Genomic DNA, 6,966 nt, shown 5'->3' with positions numbered 1-6,966 from the left:
GTACTAGCTCGGCAAGCCCACGCCGCTCGCTCCGTCACATGGTCATCTTAGTCCGCCTGTTGACCGCAGTCCGGTACTAGCTCGGCAAGCCCACGCCGCTCGCTCCGTCACATGGTCATCTTAGTCCGCCTGTTGACCGCAGCCCGGTACTAGCTCGGCAAGCCCACGCCGCTCGCTCCGTCACATGGTCATCTTAGTCCGCCTGTTGACCGCAGTCCGGTACTAGCTCGGCAAGCCCACGCCGCTCGCTCCGTCACATGGTCATCTTAGTCCGCCTGTTGACCGCAGCCCGGTACTAGCTCGGCAAGCCCACGCCGCTCGCTCCGTCACGTGGTCATCTTAGTCCGCCTGTTGACCGCAGCCCGGTACTAGCTCGGCAAGCCCACGCCGCTCGCTCCGTCACATGGTCATCTTAGTCCGCCTGTTGACCGCAGTCCGGTACTAGCTCGGCAAGCCCACGCCGCTCGCTCCGTCACATGGTCATCTTAGTCCGCCTGTTGACCGCAGTCCGGTACTAGCTCGGCAAGCCCACGCCGCTCGTCCTGCGGAGACTGCAACTTCGAGCTTCGGCGTTTTTTTTCTCCTAAAGGCTGCGAGCGCATATTCTTCCAAAGACATCCTGAGCGAACGTGGGTCGGCCATGTCAAAACGCTTCGTTGTTTCTGCTTCGATCTACGTTGATGTTTAACCGGCAGGACACCTCAAAATCTCCGTCTCTAAAACATCATCAACAAAATCTCTAAAACAGTTGCATTTGTAAATCTCCGTACAGCCTAGAAAAAGTTCTCGCAACGCCCCCAGCTGCGATCCGCATAAAGAGGGCCAAATGAAGCAGAGGCGCAGCCAGGTCGGGGAGGGACAGCACAGACGGCTCATTCGACTCTCTCATCACGGGTGCTGGCTGAGCCTGGCTCCTGAAAGGATGCATGGTAAAATGAAAAGCGCTGTTGGCTTGCTCCATGTTCCATTAACTTGCTTGGCTTGGCTTGGCTTCCTCCATGCTCCATTAACATTCGATTCATTCATTTTATAACTTAATTAGTGACTACCATGGTACTGAACTCACATCGGCATAATTGCATCTGCTGGTAGCTTATGGCTTCTGTTTGGGCCAAAAATGTAGAACGAGAAAATTAGACAGCTAGAAATAAAACGGTCCATTTACGGTCAATTATTTCCGTTGAAGATGGGCTTTTTCCAGCTGAGGGGCCCTTAGTCAACCGCAGGATGCCTTTCCCCTTATCAAGATCCTGATTGCTCCCCTGATTGTAATACATTGTTACTATTAGTTTGTGTGGGTGTGCGGGTGCTCAAACACATATAGCTGTATTTGCATGGATATTTTGTCATGTGTGCGTGGTGACCCCGCCCCCGTCCGCCATGGTCCACCCATCTCCCGCCGTACCAGGCGGTGTGCCGGTCTGTCTTCAAAGAGCAATATGCGTATAAAGAGCAATTTTTCATTGCAGCTTACTGCTTTCATTATCTGCACGATGTGATACAATCTGCTGTGCAGCTTGCGGTGAATCTGAGCCAAACATTCTCGAGCATGGTTGCATGGCGTCGTTCGAGGTACTGTATTATCCGCACAGCATTCGTGTAAAATGTGGCGTTTCTAACCAGGCACGCTTCTCTTCGGAAAGGCCATGTCCAGGGCTTTCATTCAGGTTTCAGATGGGTTGTTGGAATTGGAAGCTTTCATGCCGGTATCATTCAGGCCAAAACAGTTTTAAACTCGATGCAAAAATACAGCAATCCTTTGATGCATACCCTGCGCAGGTTCTCTAATTCAAAACAAATTTCCGTTATGAAGACAAGTGATATTGATTTTAAAGATTAAGGCAACGCACTTTTTAACTAAAATAAGACATGCCATGTTGTTATGGGACTAACAGAACCTTACCAATGTTCATCTTGACGCCACTGTTACACTTCGTGCAGGCATCTGCACGCAGAGACGTGACTTACCCCGTGGGCCACGCTTCGACTTCAGCACAATATACACCCTCCCAACCAAATGCTACAACCGCGATGCACCCAGGCCAGCACGGCACGGGACGTCAGCCGGCCGGACGGCGAGAGGTCGGAGCGCGCACCTTCAGCAGCGGGCGGCAGGCGGCGGGCGACGGCACGAGGTCGGACCGCACTGAGCGGCGCTTCAGTGGCGCGTCAGCTCTGCGACGCGCCCGACGGCCCGCTTTCTGATTGGACCCTGCCCACTCACTCACTCGGCTCTCGCTTTTTTAATGTTTGTTTGTGGCAGTCTCCGGCGGCATTGTGTAAAACCAGGAAAGTTTGCCTACCAGGAAACTTGCAATGTGTATGAACCAGTCATTCCACTTGTGACGAAAAAGGCCGATGGGTATCTACAATGTGGCAGAGGCGTCACCAACGCCAGGCGCATTCGAACGGTACCTGGTGCCCTGGAGGTAGCGGGACTCCACAGCAGACCTGGAGTCGTCGATGCCTGCCGGGCGCCCCTTCATTGAACTAGGCAGGTTATGAAAAGAAGGTAGTTTTACATGCAACCTACTGGCTCCCTGCGAGATGCTATCGCCGCGGCCAGCGGACGGTGTGGAACTTGGAAGAACCCCACGTTGCCAAGGAATGAGTCCATTTTATCTGCTGGACTCGTTTTGGCAGATCTGAATCTCCATACTGGGATACGGGGATGTGGGGAGGAATTCCGAATGCATTAGGAAGTCCTGTGTGCTCACGAGTTGGGCACATAACCTGTTGGGAGAACAAACTTCCAGGACCAGCATCCTGTCACTTCACACTTTATCCAGTAACTCTCGAAATGCAAAGCCACAAATTCGTTGGGTCTGAGCTGAAAACAGTTGAGATCTGGAATGAAAGCATAGACCTGCAACTGAGCTTGGAAACACTGCTCACAGGGAATATAATGATAGGTATTCGATCGGGGAAGCATTTCACGGGAAACTTCCCCCGATCTGGGAGTGCACTCGCATTTGTGAAGGTCCATGTGCAGCCAATTTGGCTTCACATATGCCTTCTGCGCAAACAGAGGGTTCTGTCTCACAAGAGCATTTCATTTTCTAGAAATGTCTCCACTCTGTGCTTTGCAGGCCTAAGAAAACACAAATAGAACACTATCCATATGACCCACATCGCTCCCGCATCATCCATGTATGTTCCCCTAACTCCACAACTTTGCTATTTAGCTCGGTACTGATAACAAGCTCCAAAACTGCGGGAAAATGTAAAACTTATGACACAAGATTCCTCTAGGTGCTAAAAGTGGCAAAAGCTTGATATAGCACTAGGTTGGTATCGCGTATGTCAATGTGGAATACGACTTGTGGGAGAAGTCCAAAACTCTAATCGGGACTGGAATATTACATTTGCGATCTGGCCAAACTATACCTTCTCTCTCATCATTCATTCCTAAATTTTGCCAATTCTGGCAAAATCTTAAAAATAATTTAGTCCTATGTGTTTTCGTGCTGCTGAAAGCCGGTCTCAAGAACCAACATCAGATACACTGCTGCAATTTGCATGCAGCGATGTGTTGTCGATTTGCACGGCCGAACGGTCTTGAAATGCCTCGAAGAATCTGAGAGCATCTAGGAAGTGTCTAAAAGTATCTAAAAGCATTTCAGGGTTGTTATCCTTACAACCAATGCAAACCAACCGAATTTTCCAGTGTGCCAAATGCATAGATGCCGTTTTTCCTGACAAAGGCAATGGGGATGTCCTGTACACCGCAGCAATTCTCAGATGTACTTGCGCAGAAATGTCAGGCATGCACACTGCAGCAGTACGCCGAGCTAGTACCGGGCTGCGGTCAACAGGCGGACTAAGATGACCATGTGACGGAGCGAGCGGCGTGGGCTTGCCGAGCTAGTACCGGGCTGCGGTCAACAGGCGGACTAAGATGACCATGTGACGGAGCGAGCGGCGTGGGCTTGCCGAGCTAGTACCGGGCTGCGGTCAACAGGCGGACTAAGATGACCATGTGACGGAGCGAATATCTTCGACCACTTCATTAACTCGCGTGTCTAGGGGGTAGCTGGGCTGTAGATGCCACCTGTGTAGTTCTCAGGGTGATATTTGGAACGGATTAGCGTCCCACGAACTCTTGACGTAATGGTGGAATTTCCATTGTTTGTGTCGCCGTAAATGTTAATCCGTCCAGAGCAGCGTTTTCCAACTTTTTAGGTATATCCACTTAAGAATGGATGGAGTTATGACTTTCCCTGAACCAAATAACAAAACTCTACGCGCGCATACTTGTTTTGCAAAAAGAGGCACACTTCTGAGCGGTTGGTAAATCGAAAGAAGTGTTCTAGACAGTGATTGTGGTCGGCTAACACATATTGAACTACAGCCTGTAACTCTTGGTATCTCGCTGAGTCTAGCTAGAATGTTGCGCAGAAATGTCAGGCATGCACACTGCAGAGGTGAGCCTAGTTAGAATGTTGCACATAGCGTTGATGGCGTCCACCGTTGCGATCGACTTGGGGAACTATGATGCCAGCAGCCTTGGCTGTCGAGAACTGCAAAGGGACCTGGAAACAGGCGGTACCAGGCTGCGAGGGCTCGCGACTGTATGGGGTTCACAAACCTGATGTGGGGAAAAGCCCAACAAGAGAGTAATGGACCTGGCTCGGCTGTAAGTCCTTAGCACTCCGAAATGTGCTGATGGCGACCGCTGCAGCTTTTCCCCAATCAATGTCATGGCCCGTCAACCAGCTGTTGTGCAATGGACCGATGCTGAGAGGGGCCACACAGCACAGATGACACGGACACGCAGGGTCACCTATTGATAGCATCTCTTACCTTGCTCGGCCTCTCGGGTTCTGTGTCAGGCCTCCGCCCTGTTCGCCACCAGAGCCTGTTATGCGCCGCAGGACGTGTTGTAACAGGACGCATGCACAGGAAAACGGGTCCGCATAATGTTTTTCAAACTCAGTGACAAACCTCAAGGCTGTAGAATGTCACTTTTAATAAAACTCCCGGGTGTCCCTACTGGAATGGATCTAGCATATAACGCAACAGGAGGAAGACTTGCTTGACGTAGGGAGACCGAAGCCATGACAGAGATGAGTATTCTGGAGTTAGGTGATATCCGATCCGATGTGACCCCAACATATTTGACCCCTTCAGTTTAGCCACGTCCTCGGCCAATCTGTACAGCACTTATTTCCGAGCGTGCGACCGTCTGTGCACATTTCTTTTGACAATGCCCAATGCACTAATTCCCGAGCGTGCGTCGATATGTCTGTTGCCATTTCTTCCACACAGCGGTACAGACGGCTGCAGGGATTGCCGTGTAATTGGAACGTACCACGGTTTGGCCTTTCGGGGCGATCAGCGACCTAAGGCGAGGCCTGTGTGGTGCCGCTGTTGTCGCGATATGCATGAGAAACAGCATGAAAAGCCAAGGCCATCGGAAGTGTACCGCAAAGCCCGAGGAGTGATGGGCGTACCATCACCATTCGATGCACACGAAAATAAATTCATAAGATGTTACCATGCATAGGCGTTGCTACATGGACGTTGGGTCCGAAACCCCCAGGACTGTTAGCAGCTAGGACATATTCACTTGAAATACACAGTACCTTATTAGCATATCATCTGATATCATGTCGCTAGTGTCAACGCTACAGGCAACAAAAATACCGGTTTTGTTTTTTCAGCGCAACTGATAATAGTAATAGATTCAGCGAAGCTAATGACAAGAGCTTGCCTTCTAATTCACCAATCGTCGAGAATCTACGCTTGTCTGTGCGTATTCAAGTGGACAGATGTGTGGGTTTTCAAAATGAAATGGGGGCTGAGCAGTGAAAAGGCGCATTCTCCCCCGTAAATACACCAACAATCGGACTTCTCCCCGTCTTTGGCACACATTCTTCTTAAAATGGGGGGCTGTAGCTCAAAGTGAGGGAGGGGGCTCAAACCCTCGGCTGAACAGGAAACCACGCCCCTGCAGAATAGAACTGGCGGCTTTACGCGTTGCCGTGAATTTGCACATACGACGGCTTCAATCTACATGCGATCGGCCCATGATCCTCAGCATCAATCCATGCGATCGGCCCACAATTCACGACATCAATCCATGCGGTCGGCCCATAATCTGGCCCATCAATCCGTGCGATTGGTCCACGATCGGAAGCATCAATCCATGCGAGCGGCCCACGATTCGCAGCATCAATTCATGCGATGGCCCACAATCCACAACATCGATACATGCGATCCGCTCATGATCCGCGCCATCAATCCATTTGATAGGCCCATGATCCGCAGCATCAATCCATGTGATCGGCTCACGATCCGCGACATCAATTCATGCGATTGGCCCGCGATCCGCGACATCAATCCATGCGATCGGCCCACAATCCGCGACATCAATCCATGCCCGTCCAATACCGGTATCGCTCACAGCGCACAAGAGGGGAACTTTTAGGCTTTCAGCAGAGATGCTTTACTTGCATATGTAGAGAAAAGAGATTATGCAGGGGACAAGCCGTTGAAACGCAGCCCTTGAAGACATATTGTACTTGACATAAATAAGAAATGCATTCAGTTCCTGGTTTTTCGGCGTTATGAGATCAGACTTCCTGTCCTGGATTACCTCACTGGCATGCTTTGTTAACACCGAAGTGTGCGTGACCTTTGAATTGTGTTTATGAACTTGCAATTTTGATTAAACGTTGCGTTCCTTTTCTAAGCGAAATTATGTTGGTTTGCATTGCTGCGAATAAGTCTGCTGAATCTTTGCCAGATACCTCCCAGAGCTGTGTGGATTTTTGATAATGGTAAAATTGACTTCCTGTGAACATCGCAAGATAGACGTGACATTTGAATGAGGTATAGAAAAAGACGCCTGCTAATCCGCAGAAAATGCTGCAGAGCAACTTCGAAACGTGTTTCGCCTCCCAAACTCTTTGGAGTCCCGCATGTTCACATGATAGATAAAAGACGGGCTCTAAAAGACGGGCT

The sequence above is a fragment of the Pollicipes pollicipes genome, unplaced genomic scaffold, assembly GCF_011947565.3.
Source record: "Pollicipes pollicipes isolate AB1234 unplaced genomic scaffold, Ppol_2.1 Scaffold_7261;HRSCAF=8764_pilon_pilon_pilon, whole genome shotgun sequence".
Classification (NCBI taxonomy): Eukaryota; Metazoa; Arthropoda; class Thecostraca; order Pollicipedomorpha; family Pollicipedidae; genus Pollicipes; species Pollicipes pollicipes.
Note: the sequence above shows the minus strand (reverse complement) of the source record.